Raw genomic sequence first — 11,275 nt, forward strand, 5'->3', positions numbered from 1 at the left:
TCCACGTTTTAATTGCTAGATCCGTATAAGAAAGGAGAAATTACATGAAAGTATCTAGCATGGAGTCTGTTATTTGGCAGATGGTTAATAAATGCTAGGGTTCCTTTCCATTTCTAATCTCTAATAGTGACACCAAATGTCTAATCATGTATATTTACAAAGCCACATACTTGCAACTCAAAATTAACACACCACTTTCAAAATTACTTTTAGATATGCACAGAGAGGTAAAAAAGACTTGAGTCACCCAATGCACATGTTTCTAACAGGCTGAAAAACAGGTTTAATAACATCCCATCTTATTTCTGCTCTGATACATGCCCCCTTTATACTGTCTACTTTGTGCCCTGATGCTTCACATGCTGTGTATTCTGTGGTTGATTTGCTGTCTAAAAACATAGGTCAGGAGAATGCTGAACTATTGTTTAGTGTTGTATATCCTCTAAGGCTGTGGTGTGACTTACGGAGAAAGGACATGTTAAACTAGCAGTGCTCAGGCATGAGTTACAGTACTGTTGGTTTTGAGTTCAATCTTCTTTTTAATTGTTAACAAATATTTTATTTCTTGTAAGAATAGGAGTGAGAAACTTGCTAGTTGGGATTACTGGGTCAGATATATTCCAACAACATGCACAATCCCACTGGAGAATCTTATGTAAGTATTTGGAAATGCTAATGGATTATGAAAAAAAGTTCTACCTCCACTAAAATGTTTCAATTAAAGTATTACAACAATTTTATAAAATAACTAATTAGAGGCCGGGAGTTTGGCTGAGTAATAGAGTGCTTGCCAACCATGCACGAAGACCCACGTTCAATTCCTCAGTACTACATACATAGAAAAAAGCCAGAAGTAGTGCTGAGGCTCAAGTGGTAGAGCTCTAGCCTTAAGAAAGCCCAAGGACAGTGCTCAAAAAATTATATATATATAATAACTAATTATTAGTAGTACAACTGACAACTTGCCACTATAGCAGAACTGAGAAACTACACTCTGGCATGAGTTTGTACTCTGAACTCTGTATATTCAGTAATCCATCACTTTTATTTTTAAAAATGCTTTTCTAAATGTTTCCTGGACCTGTTTAGTGACATGTGTGGCTGGGTCATCTTCCTACCAATTGTGTCCAAAGCAGCATACCTGAATGGAGCAGGGCAGAACAGCACAGAAGTGCTCAAGAACCCCTCAACAGACAAGTTCCGAAAGTCCCCCACAGTTGGGGGCTTGACAACAAAACCCACTTTGATTTCAATGGGATGCTCAATCTATGTGGCTACTCTTACCAGTGTTCAGTTGGTATTCCCCCACTGTTAAAAAAAACCCTAGAGTATTCAATTCTATGTGCAGTCTCCCAAGTTTTTAATCAGAGTCACTACTGCTGCTTGAGGGGTCTGTTGGCATAACCTCTACATCATCTTTGTTTTCCTTATTATGCCCAGGAGGTTCCACCAAAAAGTCATTGCTGTGATTTGGTGGTAACATGTTCATCAACATGTCATTTGTCTGCCACGAATACTGTGGAGCAAGAACATCTGGCAGCCTGCCTGCAGCAAGGGCATCCCCTGGGAGATGACCATCTACACAGTTAGTGGAAGGATTGTTCATCTGACCCAATAATCTACTTTTTATCTCTAAAACAGTTGGGTCTGGCTGTGTGGATCTCCTGGAACCCAGGTCAGTGAGGCACACACAGCATTGCTTGCACTAATTCTATGTGCATATTTCTTCAAAGGAGATAGCACCTTTTTTTGCTTTTTCTATTGCCTTAAGTTTTTCTTTCACTTGGTTAACAGGTGTTGCTAGTATTCTGCTTCCTTTAGGTGTTTCTGTAGTTGTTGAATATCACAGTCTTCTCTACTTCCTTTTCTAAAACGTGCATTTCATGATGGATCTTTCCCTGATTAACAGCCAATTTCATAAGTTCTTGAAATTCCCCATCTCAATAAATTAACAATTCCAGGATCTGGTTTTCTTCTCCCTGCTGTAGTAACTTTTGGTTTCTTGAAATGGCCAGCATTTCAATGATCTCCCTAGTCAAGACTTTCAGATCTTCCAGCACAGACAGCAGTTGTTCTCACCTGCTGTTACCACCAGCAGACTTCCCGGCTGTTACTTCTTCTTCTCCCCACTCAAAGAAGCCGCCATCCCCTCTACAGACCAACAGCCCCAGACACCAGAGCAGCGAGCACTCTTGAATTCAATCGTAATGAATCATCAATATACACCTAAAAGATATCTTTAAATAGAAGTTCACACAAAACAAGATTATTAATTCATCAGTTGAATATATTATGACCAAAGGCTCAGAGGAGCTTCACTCAATTTCCTCTAAGAACAATGGGTTCATAGATACATAAGGCCATACAGAATGAGGCTAAATGAAAGGACCTCTAAGATATAGAAACAAAAGCCATAGAAGGTGTGACTGTTGTTCTTATTGTACTATGTTATTTCTCATCTTACCTTGTCATCTGGTGTATTGTACATATGTTTATTTGTTTATTTGAAATAGGATAGGGAAGGGGGGGAAAACAAGATGAGGGGAGGGGATGGGGAGGGAAATGGGGACAAAAACATGAGAAGGGGTAGCAACGATTGTTAAGAAATGTACCTTCTATCTGGTGAATATAAGGTAACCCTTCTATTAATTACAATAAATTTTTTTAAAAAGAACAATGGGTTCAGCATTGGCCACATCAGCATTTGCAGTAACTTCATAGAACTAGCACTGCTCGATTATGAAGATGGTGGCGGGTCAGTGAGACGTACTGAGCTCCCACCAAAATTCAAGTTCTCGAAGCGTGGGGAACAGTTCTTTTCCAAAAATTGATCCTAAGTAAGCTTAAGCACCACAGAGATCTCAGTCAGAGAGGAAAAAGGCAGAATACCCGTTCGAAGAAGACAGCGTGGAGCCCCATCAGCCATGGAGCAGAGCAGACAGCGCTTCTCGGCGCAGCAGACCTGCCGGCTGCAGACACAGCCACACAGAGCCTTCGCGGGCCCAGAGCCGACACCCGGCAATGCACGGACCTGCCAGCTTCACGGAACCAGACACACAAGCAATTTGCGAGTACCTCCGAGGAGAAGTTTCTACTTCTGCTCGCAGAACAACATTGGGAGGGAGCCCCTCCCCCTCCAGCTGAGAGCAGCGCCATCTTGACTGCTGGCAAAGACCCGGCCAAAGCAATTGGAGCCTGAGAGGTGGTGCTGGAAAGGCCATCTTTCTAACTGGCAAAGATTTCCCAGACATCCCTTAGCCGGAAATCCGGCCCCAGCGCTGCTGAAGTCCATCCCCCTGCGCCGGCCACAGACCTGGTAAACAAAGCTGCCTGCACATCTTTCAGCTTTGTTTTACCAAACAAGCAATCTGATCCGAAAAACCACAAAGCCAAATCACAAGTTAAAAAGATTTTGTGAAGTGTTCGGATCCCGAATTTAGTGGAGACACAAGTTTCCTATCCTATACTTCCCCCCCCCAAAAAAAAACTTGAAGAATACCCTTTTTTGTTTGATGTTCTTTCACCCCTTTTCATTTGCATTTTTAGGTGTTCTTATTTTCTCTTTGCCATTTTACCTACACCTTTTTTTCTACTGTTATGACTCATTCTTTTTTTCTCTCTCCTCTTTTCCCACGTTCCTTTTGTCACTGTGGTCATGCCTAGAAATACAGTGAAAGCTCTGGGTATAGTCTGACTAAAAATGATATCTATATTGATACAGTCACCTGTTTTTTAAACTCCTGGTTCTCAACCTTCCTAGTTCTCTTGGGTAAGAACTCACAATAGTGAGGAATCTCCCCCCACCTTTTCTTTTGTGTGTGTGTGTGTGTGTGTGTGTGTGTGTGTGTGTGTGTGTGTTCTGTTTTCTGTTTTCTTTTATTTTGTTGTTGTTTTGTATCATTGAAATTTCCTATATCTACCTCCCTCTTTTCTCTATATATTATTCTTATTCTTATTTTCATAAGTTTTACCTAAGTTCATCTAAACTTTCTACTGAAATATTCTACCTGTCTATCACCTTAGATAAGTTATCCTTACACGACACCTTTTCTTCATTACTATAATAATCTTACACTCCTTCAGTATTCTTTTCCTACCTCCCTTGTTGTGTTTCATATTATTTTTCTATCTATGGTCCTCTGTTCATCCTTCAACTCTTATTATGCATCTACATTTGATGGTTGTTGAGCAATGCTGTGGATCAATTATACTGTGTTCAATTGTACTGTAGGTCCAGAGGGACTTAAATACAATATAGATTGGATTGAGGGGCTTATTGTTTTGGTCATAAATCGGTAATCTGTGGTTGTATTACATTTGTATGTAAGTGCACAAAAAGAAAGAGAGAGTGATATTACCAATCTGAAAGAGTGAGCATCTACTGTCAGACAACCAAAAAAGTCTAAGTTGGTTATATCTGAAAAAATATAATCTTGTTTAGTATTAATCTTGCTCCCATTTTCAAATGGGCAGAACAAGAAACTCAAGAAAAATGTCAAATCAAGGAATAGCATCTCCCAACAAACAAACAGGCAATGGAGTAGTCAGTGGCAAATCTCAAGGAGAGCCTACCAAGTGCAATACAAATGCAATTGATAAACAGCATTAATGAAAAGTGTGAAAACATAAAGAGATAGGGAGGAAGCCACAGCTAAACAAGGGGAAACCATAAACAAGGTGATATGTGAAAAAGGGGAAGCCATAAAGGAGGCCATAATAAAGATTTTTCATAGAAAAATGGATGAATTCATAGAATCCACAAACAAAAAGGTGACTGAACTCCAACAAACATCCAAAGAGAATAAAGCTGCTGAGCTAACCACTCAAATGGAAATCAAGGAGTTAAAGAAACCCATCAATGATCTTAAACAAGAGATGCAAGGCATCAAAAATGAGCAATTAGAAACAAGTGAGATGAAGAATAAAGTAGAAAGCTGTGATAGCAGGTTAAACAATGCAGAACAGAGAATTTCCATGGTTGAAGATAATTTAGTTATAGAGAACGAACAGAAAATGAGTCAATTCAAATCTAGGAAATATGAGAAAATGTTAGAGGAGGTCCAAGATAAAATTAGGAAGCCTAATTTAAGACTAGTTGGTATTGAGGAGGGTCTGGAAAAGAGGTCAATGGTATTGGAAATATACTTCAGGGAATCATCTCAGAGAATTTCCCAAATATCCAGAAGGGCAGGCCCATCCAGATACAAGAAGCTTTTAGAACCCCAAACACACCTGACCAGAAAAGGACATCCCACTGCCACATTGTAATCCGAACTGGATCAATAGAGACCAAAGATAGGATCCTAGAGGCAGCCAGGGAGAAAAGAACAATCACCTATAAAAGCAAACTAATCAAAATAACCCCAGATTTCTCAGCAGAGACAACGCAAGCAAGAAGAGATTGGAAGGATATATGTCATGCCCTGAGGTCAAATAACTACCAACCAAGAATACTGTACCCAGCTAAGCTCTCATTCATAACTGAGGGAACAATAAAAAAATTCCATTCCAGGGAAAAGATTCAACATTATGTAGCAACAAAACCAACATTACACAAAATTCTCAAAAATGTTCTATACATAGAAAACCAACACAAATGTAATACAGAGAAAGAAATGGCACCTAAAACTCATAACATCTAAATACCACAAGAACTGTCAAGACACAGGCCCTAATGAAAGCTTTTTAAAATGGCAGGAACTGCCATGCTAATGGAAATATAAACATAACTATATAGACATAAAAACCTATGACTCTATAGACATAATGTTTTATTACTTAAATTAATATGTTTCTATGACATACAAACCCTTATTCTAATTATGATTAAGTTCTAAATACTAAGTCCCAGTGATTGTAAATAGAGATTCCCTCCTTGAACACTTGTTTGTTAAACTTGTCATTTAAAATATGATGTAAAAAAATCAACATCAATAAATTGTTATAAAAAAATGGCAGGAACTAATAAATATTTCTCAATCCTGACTCTCAATATCAATGGACTTAACTCTCCAATTAAACGACATAGACTATCTAGTTGAATCAAAAAGCAAGATCCATCATTCTGCTGTCTTCAAGAGACACATCTTACCCCAAAACTAACATTTTTTGAAATTGAGAGGTTGCAATAAACTTTATCAAGGTAACGGCCCCCATAAACAGGCTGGAGTTGCCATCCTCATATCAGATAAAAAAGACTCCAAACTAAAATTAATGAAAAAAGACAAAGAAGGTTACTACATACTACTAAAGGGATCTTTCCTTTATGAGGACATAGCCATCCTAAATATCTACACACCTAATCCCAGAGCTCCGAACTTCATCAAGCAAATTTTGCTTTCACTAACATCATACATAGATCAAAACACATTGATTGTTGGTGACTTTAACACACCACTTTCACCTATGGACAGATTCACCAGGCAAAAACTCAACAGAGAAACCTTAAAATTGAGTAACTGTATAGATCTACTAGATCTAACAGATATCTGCAGATTATTTCACTCAGCAACAACACAATACATGTTTTTTTCAGCAGACATGGAACATTTTCCAAAATAGACCACATTTAAGGCATAAAACAAACCTTGGAAGATTCAGAAACACTGAAATCATTCCCTGCACTCTCTCAGACCACAAGGGCATCAAATTGGAACTGAACACCAATCTACACAAACGAAAACCCTGTAACTCACGAGATTGAACAACACATTGTTGAATCACCAAGGGGTCATCGAGGAGATCAGAACAGAAATCCAACAGTTTATGAAATTTAACAAAAAGGAGCACACAAAATACCAGCTCCTTTGTGACACAGCAAAGGCAGTATTCAGAGGAAAATTTATAGCTCTGAGTGCCTACAATAACAAATTGGAAAAATCGCAAAGCAACAATTTAACGTGTCACCTTAAGCACCTGGAAGAAGAGCAGCAAACCAACCCTAATCCCAGTAAAAGGAAGCAAATTATTAAAATCAAAGCAGAATTAAATGAATTGGAGTCCAAAAAAACTATAGAAAGAATCAACAAAACAGAGTTGGTTCTTTGAAAAAATTAACAAAATTAACAGACACTTAGCAAATCTTACCAAAAAAAGAAGGGAGCATACCGAAATAAACAAAATGACAGATGAGAATGGTAATATCATGACAGAAATTACCAAGACCCAGAGCATCATGAGGGAATACTTTTCAAACGTTTATACCAACAAATTTGAGAATCTAGAAGAAATGGATGAATTCCTAGCCAATATTAACATACCCATACTGAACCAAGAAGAACTAACCCAACTAAACAGGCCTATTTCAAGCATGAAATAGAAATGGCAGTAAGAGACCTTTCACCAAAGAAAAGCCTAAGGACAGATGGATTCACAGCTGAATTCTATAAGGACTTCAAAGCAAAGCTCATACCAATACTCCTCAAGCTCTTCAATGAAATTGAAAATAAAGGCTCTTTACCAAACTCATTCTATGAAGCCAGTATAACCCTCATCCCCAAACCAGACAGAGATACATCAAAGAAAGACCTATAGACCCATTTCTTTGATGAACATCGATGCAAAACTTCTCAACAAAATACTGGCCAACCGTCTACAACAACTCATCACAAAAAATATATATACATGCTGTGATCCAACAGGATTCATCACAGGGAGGCAAAGCTGGTTCAACATATGCAAATCAATTAATATAAGTCAACACATCAACAGGAGCAGGGACAATAATCACATGATTGTCTCAATAGATGCAGAAAAGGCATTTGACAAGATCCAATACCCCTTTATGCAAAAAGCTCTGGAGAAACTAGGAATCCATGGAACATTCCTCAGTATAATAAAGGCTGTGTATCACAAACCCACGGCTAGTATTATACTTAACAGCGAAAAGCTAAAGCCATTCCCTCTAAAATCAGGAATAAGACAAGGATGCCCACTCTCCCACTCCTCTTTAATATAGTATTAGAATTCCTAGCCAGAGCAGTAAGACAAGAAGCAAGCATAAAGGGGATCCAAATAGGGAAAGAGGAAGTAAAACTTTTCCTCTTGGCAGATGACATGATTCTGTATTTAAAGAATCCTATACACTCCACTCCCAAGCTCCTTGAGCTGATTCAAAACTTTGGAAGGGTAGCAGAGTATAAAATTAACCCTCAAAAATGAACTACCTTCCTCTATGCCAACAGTGAGAGGAATGAGGCAACAATCAGGAAAGCAACTATTTTGCAATAGCCTCAAAGAAAATAAAGTACCTAGCAATTATCTTAACTAAGAATGTAAAGGACCTTTATAATGAAAACTTTAAAGCCCTAAAAAAGGAAATTAAAGCAGAACTGAGGAAATGGAAAAAAAAACTCCCATGCTCCTGGATTGGAAGAATCAACATCATGAAAATGACAATCTTGCCAAGGGCTATCTACAAATTCAATGCAATACCCATCAATATCCCAATGACCTTCTTTAAAGAAATAGAAGAGGCAATCCAAAATTTCATATGGAATAACAAAAGACCCCATATAGCAAAAACACTTCTTAGCAGAAAGAACAGTGCAGGAGGAATTTCAATACCAAACTTTAGACTCTATTACACAGCTATAATAATCAAAACAGCTTGGTACTGGCACAAGAACAGGCTGAAAACTAATGGAATAGAACTGAGGACCCAGATATTAAACCACAGACCTATGGCCACCTAATCTTTGACAAGGGAGGCAAAAAAAATAGAATGGAAGAAAGACAGCCTCTTCAACAAGTGGTGCTGGCAGAACTGGTTAAGCACCTACAGAAAACTAAAGTTGGATCCTTCCTTGTCATCCTGCACTAGAATTAACTCCAAATGGATCAGAGACCTCGAGGTAAAAGCAGATACACTAAAAACTTTACAAGAAGAAATAGAAGATAAACTAGGCCTCCTTGGCACAAGTCGAAACTTTCCTAATAAGGACCAAGAATCACAACAAATCAGAGAAAGTCTGGGTAAGTGGGACTGCATTAAACTGGAGAGCTTTTGTATGGCAAAGGACATAGCTAGTAAATTAATTAGGAAGCCTACAGAATGGGAGAAGATCTTCACCAACCATACAACAGACAAAAGCCTCATATCTAAAATATATCAACAGCTCAAAAAATTGAACACTCCAAAACTAACCTCTAAAGAAACAACCATCCCATTAAAAGATGGGACAAAGACTTAAAGAGAGTCTTCTCTGAAGAAGAAACAAAAATGGCCTATAGACACATGAAGAAATGCTCGACATCTCTGGTCATAAAAGAAATGCAAATCAAAACAACTCTAAGATTCTACCTCACTCCAGTTAGAATGGCCAGGATCAAGAAAACAACAGATGCTGGAGGGGATGTGGCCAGGAGGGATCACTACTACACTGTTGGTGGGAGTGCAAACTCGTTCAACCACTATGGAAAGCAGTATGGCAGACTAAACCTAGAGCTCCCCTATGACCCAGCAATTCCACTACTTGGCATTTACCCATTTGTCCAGAAACAAGGACATACTCAATCCACTAGCACAACAATGTTCATTGCAGCACTATTTACCATAGCAGATGTCCCTCAGTTAATGAGTGGATCAACAAGATATGGTATTTGTACACAATGGAATTCTATGCTGCTGTCAGAAAGAATGACATCACCCCATTTGTTAGGAAATGGAAAGACTTAGAAAAAATCCTATTAAGTGAAGTAAGCCAGACTCAAAGGAACATAGGCTCAACGGTTTCCCTCATTTGTCATAATCAGTAGAAACCTTGGGCTCTCCTAGCAGAGATTTGCAATAGAGCAAAACCTAGATACATAGACCATATAGTATGACACTAAATGAAAGGACCTCTAGGATATAGAAACTAAAGCCATAGAAGGAGTGATGGTTGTCCTTAATGTACTATGTTATCTCTCATCTGTTTTGCTGTCATATTGTTACAGTATCTCACTTTGTTATCTGATATATTATATATACATTTATTTGGTTATTTGAAATTGGATAGAGAAGGGGGAAAAACAAGATGAGGGGTGGGGGTGGGGGGAGGGAAATGGGGACCAAGACATGAGAAAGGGTATCAATGTATGTGAAGTAATGCACCTTCTGTCCAGTGAATATAAAGTAACCCTTCTATTAATTACAATAAAAATATGAAAAAAACAACTAGCAGTGCTCATTTTAGGAAATACAAAGTACACTCTCAAAGTATGACATATGTTAAAACAGTAACTTCAACTATTATCACTATCAAGTATCGTGTCATATAACAGTGCTGGTAATGAAATATGGCTATACCAATATTCCTACAAATACATGAGTAGTGCACTGTGCAGTGACTTGTCATAGTATCTACATTATGCTAGGCAATAGCCATTTTTCAGTTCTGTTATGGGACCACATTCATACATAAGAAATGCTATGGGCTAAAGTCTCATTGTATTTCTCTCTGCACTTCCACACCCATTGAGTTAAGGCGGTAATTGGTGTCAGAAAATGCATCATGATAAAAGCGTAAACTTACTCTGATCCTAGAATATAGAGGCTTTTGCAAGAGAAGAGAGATGGACAGGAAATAAAAGCAACATCATAGAGTCACTGGGTAGAAAAGGGCTGAGTTTGTCCAAAGCACAAAGTGAACAGTGAAACTCTGAAAGATGTTTGTAGTTCCTGTGAGTTCCTCTATGCTATTCCTAAGTCTTTTTGTATATCTAGATCATACTCATTTTACTTTTCCTCAAATCTTCTTTAATGAGCTTCAACAACTGTTGCTCACAAGTATATAATTAGATGAATAGCAGGTGATTCACTCAATCTGTGATGAATTTCCAAAACCAGAATCTGGTAACACATCAAAAAGAGAGTCCTTTTTCCTTTAGTCAGCCCCTGGGCTACCTCGGGCAAGAAGAATGAGGTTTAGTGTGTTATTATCTGTTCTTTATTGTTGTTTCCTACCCTGAACCCATACTTATCTTACACAGTATTAATTTAGGCAATTCTAAATTCTTTAGACCTATTTTAGGCAAGAAAAAAACTTCATACTCAGGTGGTTTTTCTCCTCCCCATCCCCATCCCTCCAACCCCATCCCCCCACCTACCACCATGGAAATTTCCTTCCAGCCCAAAGCTGGAAGTAGACGTATGGCTCAAGTAGTAAAGCACCAGCCCTAAGTGAAAAAACTAAAAGACAGTTCCTAGCCCAAAAAAAAGGACTTGCCAAAAAAGGAATAGAAGAGACAATAAGATACTGAAAATTTGTCATTAGATAAAAGCATTGTTTGCAAG

The 11,275-nt window shown here is 38.3% G+C and overlaps 1 pseudogene; it reads right to left on the reverse strand.

Annotated features, from left to right (window-relative positions):
* Positions 1–1,360: 1,360 nt before the first annotated feature.
* On the reverse strand, positions 1,361–2,146 carry LOC150065011 (mediator of RNA polymerase II transcription subunit 4 pseudogene; annotated as a pseudogene).
* Positions 2,147–11,275: the final 9,129 nt, after the last annotated feature.

This window comes from Megascapheus bottae, chromosome 3 (assembly GCF_031878675.1).
Source record: "Megascapheus bottae isolate mThoBot1 chromosome 3, mThoBot2.hap1, whole genome shotgun sequence".
Lineage (NCBI taxonomy): Eukaryota > Metazoa > Chordata > Mammalia > Rodentia > Geomyidae > Megascapheus > Megascapheus bottae.